The 11,960-nt window shown below is 36.7% G+C and overlaps 1 long non-coding RNA gene across 1 annotated transcript; it reads left to right on the top strand.

The window, feature by feature from the left end:
- Window positions 1–8,585: 8,585 nt before the first annotated feature.
- Window positions 8,586–11,215, top strand: LOC143221670 (uncharacterized). The gene is made up of 3 exons (XR_013011818.1): window positions 8,586–9,149; window positions 9,764–9,854; window positions 9,929–11,215. It is a non-coding gene; the product is annotated as an uncharacterized LOC143221670 (long non-coding RNA).
- The last annotated feature ends 745 nt before the right edge of the window (window positions 11,216–11,960 follow it).

The raw sequence follows: 11,960 nt of genomic DNA, 5'->3' as shown, positions 1-11,960 counted from the left end.
CCCGCTGCACGGGGACTCGAATGCTAGCTCCAGATTGCGATTCATACGCTCGACGGCTCGACAGCCGAATTTCAGTTTCGCTTCCGCCGTAAAGCAATAGAACATGGCAACATGGCAAGTGCTAAAAATAGATTGTGGCTGGCATAAGCGCACAAGCAGCGCACACGGATATAGTAAAGGTACGTTGGTGAGTGTAGCGCGCGGGCGCGTTGCTAACACGATACAGTGTTTTCTGCACCGACGAAATGCCGTCGGTGGCCTCTGGTGGCCTCCTGTTTCTCACTCCAGTCAGAATATATCCTAGAGGGCGTAAGAGAAATATTCGAGCGACACAGATTGTCACAGATGTCGTCAGATGTGCTAACAGTAAAGTGGGTTCTGTTTCTTGCTAAAGATGATGTAGGTTCTGTTCCATGCTAAAGATGATGTAGGAGCTGTTCCAGGCTAAACATGATGTGGAGACAAAAGCGGCACGGCCAAAACCCGGGCGTGAGCACTCTCATATACTCTCTGTCGTAGTGTTCCCTGCACACGGATCTTGGCACATGATGTCGTTGCCACAATCCGGGACGATCGTGCCTGGTTTAACGATCGGGCCGTTGTAAGAGGGCAGCACAGCCGCACTAACTCTTCCTTTTTACTTATTTTGTACGCATTCAAGGCGGGAAAATTAAATGATAGATTTTATGTATTGTAGTATTTGTAGTAGTTTTCCTAGACTGCGGATCTTTATGCAAAATAAAAATTGTCTGCATCGATTGCAAGAGATAGAAACTAAATTGAATGTTACTTTTTTATGCAAATAAAAAATTCTGGTCATATAAAAGCTACATTTATTTTATAATGCTCATATAAATATTCATTAGAAACGAATCAAATTTTATTTCATTTAAAAAGGAAGGCGTGACAATCTTATTTGTTAGCACAGCACAGTCGCACTAATGTGCCGAATGCCGTGAGTTATACAGGGCATTCTCTTCCTTTTTGTTATCTCTTCCTTATGTTACTTCTTCCCCCCTTGCCGTTCCATTTTCTTTACAGTTACATTAAGAGTAAACCTACACATAAATCAATAAACTAGTAATACATTAATTATCCCCAAATACGTACAGTTACACGAATTAATATTCGGACGATCTAAAAAAGATGATAACTTTTTTAATATTGTACTATACGATTCGAACTTTTTTGGGGAGCTAGAGCAATTAGTTTACTACATCATGTGAAAAGAAATTCATGTAAATGTTACATTTTACAACTTTTACGTGCGGGCCTATATTGAAAATTTAAAAAGTACGTTTTCTAGGCCTGCGTAAATAATATGCACTGTGAAAGTTTCATCGAAATCGGTTGATGCGGGGAAAAAACGACAGGCCTTGAAAGATGTAAGAATTCTTCGTTATAGGCTGAAAATCTGCGATTTTTACCATTTTTAAACGTTTTAAACGTAGCTCATTGCAACGTTAACCGATTTTGACGAAATTTTCAAAATATGTTTAGTCGACACAGATCTACAAAGCGTATTTTTCAATTTTTCAATATGGGCCCATATAAAAAAGTTGTAAAATGCAACTCTTAGTATTTTTCCATACAATTCCGATCAATTGCAATTGTTGAAAAAATTTCTTTTCACATCCTGTAGTAAACTAATTGCTCTAGCTCCCCAAAAAGTTCAAATCGTTTAGTACAATATTAAAAAAGTTCTCGTCTGTTTTAGAACGTCCGAATATTAATTCGAGTAACTGCAGTTCCAGTATCTCCTTTTTCCAGGATTGCAAGGGTAAGATAACGTAAAAGAAAATATACTTTATTTAAGATCTAACGATACTAAGCTAACCTAAACTAACTATATCGAAAAGAAAAGTCCACTCGGTACTAAGCTGTTCTACGCTGTGCAGTTCGATCTGCTCGCATTGACTTCCAGAGCCACACACTGTGCCTATTTTCCCTTCGTCAAGGGCTCTCGTCGCCAGTCGTTCTTTTACTTCTCCCCCACGATCTATACCTGAGTAATAAACGTAACGGTTTTTTCCGCGAAGGTTTGGGACTGTTTGGGACTTGGGACACGGTTCTGCAGGCCATCGCCACTCGCCTGCAAACCATCTGTGTCCCAAATGGTCAGGATACAAAACACTAGACGCTCTTAGACCTAATGTTAATTTATTCGAACCCCACAATAATAATACAAACACGGGATTTCTTACTAGTCAAAAACGCTACATAAAAGATCGTTCTAGGGCCCCATCTCGCTCAAAAGTCCTATTTTCAGTTTACGAGGCGAAAAATTAAGAATTATTCGGAAGCATACAAGTTATTTTCATATACATGCTGCCGAATAATGCCAATTACGCCTCCTAAACGAAAAAATAGGACTTTTGAGGCAGATAGTGTCCTAGATCGATCTTTTTTCTAGCGTTTTTGACTAGTGAAAAACCCCGTGTTTGTATTATTATCGAGAGATGAGAAGAGACGAATCCCGCACCCTTGCAATCCTGAAAACGAGTCTACTCCCTTTTAATAAACTAAAGCAAGGATTTGAAACCAAGGAGTATGTTCGGTTGCAGGTAACTACGGTTATAAAGAATACATCTGGCTACATCGGCTGTGCTTCTTTCGGCTGGCTAAAAATCACTTTGTTGGGAGGTACATCTGGAAGGTCTTTAGCTGAATGTTTTATGTAGTTCCTTTTTCATTTGGAGCAACCTAAGCATTGGAAAAACCGAAAAAATACCGGTATTATTTCGGTTTCGGTAGAAAATTGATTGTGCCGTTATTCGAAGACTTTTAATAAATCCACTATCCACAGTCCAAATTCTATCTCGAGTTTAGTCTTTTTTTAATCGGAAGAACGCCACACGAAGCAGCTAGCGTCATTTACATGAAACAATTACGAAAAATAAACAAGGTCTGCAATTTACTTGTTAGTGGTTTCATGCCGATATGCCTGGTTGGCCGTGGCGCGTCGTGTTACCTGGCCGTATTTATTGCACCACTTGGCCATGGCGACCGAAGCCTTCGCCGCCCTGACAGAAAATTATTCGAAGCTACACCGTTTCTGGTTTCCAGATGGCTGGAAAACCCCAAGCACTAGCTTAACTTTTGTTCCGTTCACCCCCAAATGAGACTTTCACCAACATGTTCAGTCGCGTTTTTAACACTTTTTAATGGGTTGAATGGCTTGTTAACATTTTTTTATCTTATTAGGAATTTATTTTAGTTAGTGATCATATTCATCGATAAAAAAAGATGAGTATACGGTACTATTTATATTGAGTGCTATAAAATTGCAATTAGAATTCCGTCTCCAGATTCCGACTTTCCGACTCATGCTTCCGAAACTTCGGCAACGTAAAAATCGAAGGAACGCGTCGGCGTCGATCAGTCGAGCAGGTAGTTCACACAGACAGAGTAGAGGTACGCTTGTGTGTAGCGCGCAACCAATCGAACAGGCACTCAGACGGGAAGAGTTTTCACGTTACCGAAGTTTCGAATGCATGAGGCCGAGGCGAAAAGTCAGAATCTGGAGACGGCGCACAGTGGGACCTTTCGTCCAAATCGGAGACAAAATCGAAGAACTTTCGATAGAAATGAGGTAGAGCGATGAAATTTTTTTGAATTAAAGCTGAAACTTTGCAGAATATGGGAAAAATAGGGAGATTATGGTACGAACGTTTTTTAACCTTGAGAAAATTCGTTAAACATGTAGAATTTCAAGAAATCGATTTTGCAATATCCTGAGGTCGTAGACAAATTTTGAGACCAGATTTGAAATCAGCGTGAAAAAATCTACGGGAAATGATATATAGTAAAAATTTAAAAAATATTTTTCCGCGCGTGGTACTGGAAAAACCACAATTTTCTCGAAATTGTGCAAATTTAACGAATTTTCGCAACGTTAAAAAACGTTCTTACCATAATCTCCCTATTTTCCCATATTCTGTAATGTTTCAGCTTTAATTTTAAAAGAATTTCATCGCTCTACCTCATTTCTATCGAGAGTTCTTTGATTTTGTCTCGGATTTGGACGAAAGGTCCCACTGTGCGGCGCTCATGTGAATCCCGGCACAGCGCGCGGCGCACATTTTGCTATAACTTTTGATCTAAAAGAGATATCGAAGAGAAATTAGGCCTAAATTTTTTTTAGGCCTAATGATGTAAACGGAAATATATTTTGCATTTTTTAAATAATGTTTTCGTTGATTCTTAAGGTATAGCCGGAAAAGATGGTCAGAAGTATCCAACCAAATTTGTTTTTAGTCACGTCATGTTCAACAGAAAATTATGAAAAAATTCATGAATATTCTATCGAATAGCATACACGACTGAGATTTTTTCAAAATTTCGGTTGCAAAATCTATTTTTAAACGAATCGGAAAACATAAAACTGCCGATTTTATATTGGTCTTCAGTTGACCACATTTATTTTATAGTAGTAAATAGATTTATTTTGTTTGCCTTTCGGCCTTAAAATGGGGGGTACATGTGTGTTTGTGTCAGTGTATGTTTATTTGAATATTTTCTAACTTATTCTTCCTTTTTTCTAAAACTCTCCTCATCCACTCTGTGCCCTCTTTGTCTCCTTTCAGAATTCCTCGCACTCCTATGTCTACTCTTTTCAGCTCCTTACATTCTCTTACCATGTGGATTAGGGTCTCTGGCTTCTCTTTACATAATCTGCAGACTCTATCCTTCTCCTTAGTCCAGTACTTGTTGTTCTGTTCCTCATTCCCACATCTGAATCTGGCAATCATTCTTTGGTCTCTGCCCTCGTATGCTTTGCATAGGTATCCAGCCATCTGAGCCTCCCTGATTTCTCTATACTGTTTGTTGTATCTGCTTTCTGTTATTTTGTCATATTGCCATTGTAACTGCTCCGCTCTATCGGTTTGTATCAGAAATTCTTCGTACTTTTTACCTTCTCTTCTTTCCGCTTCCATTGTTTCCATGTCTATTCCTTTGTTGAAATAATATGAGTCTCTTGTTTTTTCCCATTTTGACTTCCTCTTTTCTTGTTTCCTGTCTATCTCTTTCCAACTTTCTCTTATAATTGCGTTGCTACTCTGACTTTTGGTTTTCTCCTCGTATCTTAATGCTCTTCTTCCTGCTTCTATTCTTATTTTGTCCGTTTTTGTTTCTTCTAGTATTAGATATGCAGGTGTGTTAAAATCTAGTCCTAAGGTCCAGCGTATATACTTCTCCTGTATTTTTTCCATTTTCTCAGCCTCCATCCATCCCCATATCTCTGAAGCGTACAGTAAAATACTTTTAACTAAACTGTTAAACATCTTCATTCGCCTCTCATAGTTGTTTCTAAACTTTCTTTGACCTATTCCCCATACTTGTGCCATAGCTATTCTTGCTTTTTTCGTTGTTTCTCTTACATGTGCTTCGCTGCTTCCGTTTTTCTGGAAATGGTATCCTAGATATTTAAACTCCTTCACTTCCTCTAGTTTTTGTCCTTGGTATTCCCATTCCTCTTTTTTCTTCTTCCCCCTCCCTTTATGGAATATCATAATTTTGGTTTTATCCGTATTCAGCTGTAGTTCTTTGTCATCGAAGTATTTTGCGACTCTTTTTATCATATCTTTCAGATCTTGAGGGTCTTTCGCTAGTAACGCCATATCGTCAGCATACGCTAACGTCCAAATTTTTTCTCTCCGTATTACAATACCTCCCGCTTGGTTTTTTCTCATTGTCTCTTCTAGGTCCGCTATGTACAAGTTAAATAGAGTCGGACTCAGTGGGCAACCTTGTCTTACACCCTTTGTTGTCCAGAATTTTGATGTCGTTTGTCCGTTGATTCTTACTATGTTCCTTGTTTCCTCATAGATTTCTCCGATTCTTATCCTTAGCCGTCTACTGATGTCTTGTTTTTCCATAATTTTCTTTAATTTTTCTCTATTTATTTTATCGAAGGCTGCACTCAAATCTATAAAGCATGTATACAATTTCCCTCCTTTGGTCTGTATCTCTCTGTTTACTATGTAATTTAGAATAAAAATGTTGTCTATTGTTGATCTACCGCTTCTAAAACCTGCTTGGGTGTCAGGGATTATATTCTTCATTTCTAATTCGTCCTTTAGTCGTTTCTCTAAGACCATTGCGTATATCTTGTAAGCAGTGTTGAGAATTGTTATTCCTCGATAATTACTTATTTTCTCTCTGTCACCCTTCTTAAAAATGGGTGAAATCACCCCTTCTTTCCATCTCTCTGGAAACCCTTTACCTTTCCATACCTCATTGAAAATTTCTGTTAGCCTTCTTATTATTTTTGCATTTCCGAAAATCCAGGCTTCGTTTTCAATTCTATCCTCTCCGGCTGCCTTTTTCTTTTTCAATTTCTTTATTTGATCCCTTACTTCTAGTTCTGTTATTTCCTCCTCTCTGCTAGTCTCGATTTCTTCTTCCTCCTTTCTTTTCTGTTGTAGTCATCTTCCCCTTCTAATAACTCTTTAAAGTATTCTTTCCATTCCTCCATTCCTATTTTTTCTGTGATTCCTATTCTCTTTCTTCTTTCTTTGTTTATGAAATCCCAGATTTGATTCTCGTCTTTGATCTGGCTTATCTCTTTCTCCATGTTCTCCTGTAGTTCTCTTTTTCTTCCTTCGCATACTTTCTTGAATTCCCTTTTCTTTTCCTGGTAATTTTCTTTTTCACCATTTCCTTTCTTCCATTTTCTCAGGGCTTTTCTCGCCTCCCTTTTCTTATTTGTACATTCCGCGTTCCACCATTTAAAGCTTCCTATTCTCCATTTCTTTATCTGGATTACTTTTCTCTGCACTGCTTTATTTATACTATCTGTTAATTCTTCGACCATGTCGTCAATGTGTGACTTGTTAAAGTTTCTTTTTTCTAGTTCCTTTTGGAACTCCCGTATGCTATCTTCTGTCCAGACACTCTTTATTCTATTGCTTTTTTCGCTTTGCTCTTTTTGTCTTTCCATTTTCTTGTACAGTTCTACTATAACGGGCATATGGTCTGACTCGATTCTTTCTTCTACTGTTAGTTTCTTGATATTTTCAGTCGTCTCTGCGTTCGCTATTACATAGTCTATCACCGTGCTTCCTCTTGGGCCGACATACGTGAATTCTCCTGCCTCATCTCCTTCCGTGTTACCATTTAGTATGTTCCACCCTCTCTCCTCCGTTAATTCCAATAATAGTTTGCCTTCCGAATTTATCTTTTTGTCTTTAGAATTCCTTGTCTTGTTTTTTTCTCCGAATTGGTAGATATTACCTTCCCGGCCTGTTCTCGCATTGAAATCCCCTCCCACTATCAATTTTCCTTCCTCTATTTCCCTTATCCCCCGTTGTATTACATTTATTTTATATTATTACGTTAGTTATGTCTAATCCTGATTATTAATGTGTATTTCTTCAGGTTTTTTTGATTATGGAAACATGTTTTATAAAAATTGAAAACCTCCAAACATTCGAAGAAAATGCATATTTTGTATTGAAGTATTAGAGACTCCAGTTTTATAAAAATTCAGTACTTGGATATTATTGAAGGAACTGTTCTTAATTTTTTTTTTAGAGATTAGTCGTTAACAAAACAACTATGTGGCTGCAAATCTTCTGGCCCCGAATCGAATCCCGCTGCTTCTGTTTCTTTCAGTAAATACTTGTTGCTTCGGGTTTTAATGAAAAGTTTAATCAAAAACATTTTTTAATTGTCTACATTTATTTTCAACTTAAAGTACTGCATCAGTCCTTTAAGTTGAAAATAAATGTAGACTGCAGACAATTAAAAAATGTTTTTGATTAAACTATTCATTAAAACCCGAACCAACAAGTATTTACTGAAAGAAACGATTAGCAGCGGGATTGGATTCGGGGCCCGAAGATTCAATCTCTAAAAAATTATGAAAAAATTAAGCACAATTGCTTCAATAATATCTAAGTACTGAATTGTATCTAATTGTAAGTACTGAAACTAAGTTTGTTAGGAGGTTTTCAATTTTTTAAAACATGTTTCCATAATCCGAAAAATCTGAAAAAATACACATTAATAATTAGGATGAGACACAACTAACGTGATAATATGTTTATATGGCAATAATAATATGTAATAATATGGCAATTTTATGTTTTCCGATTTGTTTAAAAATCGTTTTTGCAACCAAAAATTTTGAAAAAAATCTCAGTAGTGTATGCTATTCGGTAGAATATTCATGAATTTTTTCATAATTTTCTGTTGAACATGACGTGACTAAAAACAAATTTGGTTGGATACTTCTGAACATCTTTTCCGGCTATACCTTAAGAATCAACGAAAACATTATTTAAAAAATACAAAATATATTTTTTTCTGTTTACATCGTTAAAACCGATTTTTCAAAAAAATTAGGCCTAATTTCTCGTCGATATCTCTTTTAGATCGAAAGTTATAGCAAAATGTGCGTGCCTCGTGCTGTGCCCGAGATTCAAATGCTTGCCGTCTCCAGATTCTGACTTTTCGCCTCATGCTTTCGAAATTTCGGTAACGTGAAAACCGGAGGAACGCGTCGGCGTAGATCAGTCGAGCAGGTAGTTCACACGGACAGAGTAGAGGTACGCTTGTGTGTAGCGCGCAACCAATCGAACAGGCACCAACACGGGCAAGCGCGGTCGACACAGACACAGGTCGACACCTCACCGGCCGCTCACGGATACGACGATACGTCAGGGAAGGGGAAACTGCTGTTCAGTTTTCAGCAGTTTCCAGCAGTTTTCAGTTGTTCTCTCAACAGTTCTCAAGTCTCTCAAGTTCTCGTTCGCTTAGCTCGGTCGTAAATGTCGTAATATCTGTGGTTGTCACAGGTTGTCAGGAGGACGCCGCATGTCACACACTTTCACTTTCGAGATACATATCGTCGTTTAATGTTTTGATCACTAATGGTTTGACAAGGACATTGTTTAAATTGTATTATTTTTTCGAGCCTTTTGAATTTATTTTCATCACGTTTTTTCTGGTAAATACCTAATCCTACACTATAAATTCAATAAATGCATAAACTGAAATTTTTTTGTGGTTACACGTTACACTCGCGAGTGCGGTCTGCGTTGCGGCATTTGACTATTTAACTATTAGATTGACTTGCTTGGATTATGTGATTACGTGGATTACTTGGATTACGTGCACTACGTGGAAGGAAGGAAGAAAGGAAGGTATGTGTACATATTTATATTGGTTAATCGGTTTCATTTTGCTCAAATGTCTCCCAAAATCTTCGCGTGAAAAAGCGTGAGAACGCTTGTCGGCACACCACGCGACAGTGCCATGTGCCATCACGTATGAGGTGCTACGGGGCGAGTATGTTCACTTCAATGTAGAGTCCAAAATAGTAAATTGTTTATTTCTTTATCACTTTATCACTCTCTTTTCATTATCATTATTATCATTTATCACTTTAGACAAATCCAACACAATTCAGCTTTGACCCATTCAGATTAGAATTAGCTTAACAATATTCTAAATCTGCAAAATGATGGCTAAAACCAATTCAGTAAGGCAAGTATTTAATCTTCTTCACTTGCTTCTCATCATGGAATTTTTTCATTTCTGGTAGTACATTCTTTTGTTTGTCGTTCAACTTTAATCGATTTTTTATTAATATAATTGCAATATTTGAATCAGTTAGATATATTAGTTGATGAAAAACATCAGAAGACCTTTTGTAATTGTAGCACCAGAAATTAGAAAATTCGTTGAGATGAGAAATAAGCGAAGAAGATTAAATACTCACATTTACTCACTGTGTAATTGAAAATCTAATTTACAGAACGGAGGAAAAATATAATGTGCTATCCAAGGAAGGAGGAGAAGGAAGCTGCGGCAACCGGGGAAGAGGAAGACCTTTAATTTTTCGCGTGGTACGTATATCTAATTATGCCATTCGACGCACATACATATATTGTACATTACTGATTTTCTTTGTATTTTTGAGGTATCCCGCCTATGCCAGAACGTACTACGGGCCACTAGTTTGGAGAAGCAGAGGCAACAACGTGTAATAATCACAATATATACAGGATGAGTCACCTAATGTTTGTACCTCAAATATCTTTGTTGTTTCTAAAGATACGTAAAATATGGTAAGGACAAAGTTGAATGGTACAATGGGGCTGACACGATGCCAAAAAAAATTTTGTTTTATGTCATTTTTTTAGAGATATCAAGGTCATCTTGACTTTTTTAAATGGTATGAGGTATTTTTTAATACATCAATCGATCCAGCTGGACATTTGTTGTAAAAAAAAGTACTAACCTATGTATGTCGAAAAGTTAGTAGTTCACGAGATATTTCAATTTAAATAACTCTAAAACACCATTACTGTCGTACTAAGACGTTAGCGTTTACATACTTGTGTAACGTTTACAAAATATTAAAAAATGATGTTTTGTCAACTTTTTTATCTGGGCATGTAACGATAATTTAAAAAATGCGTTTTATAGATTTCGGTAACTTATATGCATACTGAAAATTTCATTGAAATCGGTCAACATTGCAATGAGCTACAAACGTTTAAAGATGATCACGTAAGGGCGAAATGCCCTGGCAAGGCTGAAAATCTGCGACTTTCACCCTTAAACTCTCATCTTTAAACGTATGTAGCTCATTGCAATGTTGACCGATTTCGATGAAATTTTCAGTATGCATATAAGTTACCGAAATCTATAAAACGCATTTTTTAAATTATCGTTACAGGCCCAGATAAAAAAGTTGTCAAAACATCATTTTTTAATATTTTGTATAATTACTACCAATTGCAATCGTAATAAATTTTTGTTTACTTATTCTCTAGCGAACTAACCGGTCTAACATCTTAAAAGAATTCAAGTCCTTTGGACCAATTTCTAAAAAGTTGTGCGATTTTTAAGGGTGTCCACTTATTATTGCCGCTGACTGTACATAGGTTAGTACTCTTTTATAACGAATGTTCAGCTGCATCGATTGATGTATTAAAAAATACCTCATTCCATTTAAAAAAAGTCAAGATGACCTTGATATCTCTAAAAAAATGACATAAAAACAAAAACTTTTTAGCATCGTGTCAGCCCCATTGTACCATTCAACTTTGTCTTTGCCATATTTTACGTATCTTTCGAAACAACAAAGATATTTGAGGTGCAAACGTTAGGTGACTCACTCTGTAGATTTAGGTCCATGTAAAGATTGTAAATTTTTGTAATTTCCAATAATAAAGCATAGTAATAATAAAAAATTATAATATTTATATTATTCCTTGTGTCATTGTCCCTATCACAGTCCCTATGTCTTCACCAACTCCCCCCCCCCCTGCGGCGTATTAAAAAATAAAAAAATATCAATTTTCTTTTCCCTTATACGACGAGAATTTTTTTGCATAAAGACCCGTTAAGAGGGAAAAAGTAACATTCAATTTAGTTTCTATCTCTTGCAATCGATGCAGACAATTTTTATTTTGCATAAAGATCCGCAGTCTAGGAAAACTACTACAAATACTACAATAAATAAAATCTATCATTTAATTTTCCCGCCTTGAATGCGTACAAAATAAGTAAAAAGGAAGAGTTAGTGCGGCTGTGCTGCCTTCTTACAACGGCCCGATCGTTAAACCAGGCACGATCGTCCCGGATTGTGGCAACGACATCATGTGCCAAGATCCGTGTGCAGGGAACACTACGAGCCCTCACGCGCATTTGTGGCCTGGACAGAATCAAGGATTTTGGCTGTCTGGGTATATTGTTAGTTAAATGCATCTATGGTATGAGGTACAATTAAATATTGACAATACTTTACAACATTGACAATATTTCGTACGTAACTGTGGTAAATAAGCGATATCGTATTTAGTAACAATTATTACGACTTGACAACGTCGCATCAAGATGTCAGTTATTTGAAATCAAATAAAAATAACGAATAAAGATACATGTGATTTCATCTCTGCGAAATACTCGTCACGAATGAAAAAATTGAATAAATCATCTTGCTA

The sequence above is a fragment of the Lasioglossum baleicum genome, chromosome 1 (assembly GCF_051020765.1).
Source record: "Lasioglossum baleicum chromosome 1, iyLasBale1, whole genome shotgun sequence".
NCBI classification, from domain to species: Eukaryota; Metazoa; Arthropoda; class Insecta; order Hymenoptera; family Halictidae; genus Lasioglossum; species Lasioglossum baleicum.
This window is presented reverse-complemented; position numbering and strand designations above follow the sequence as displayed.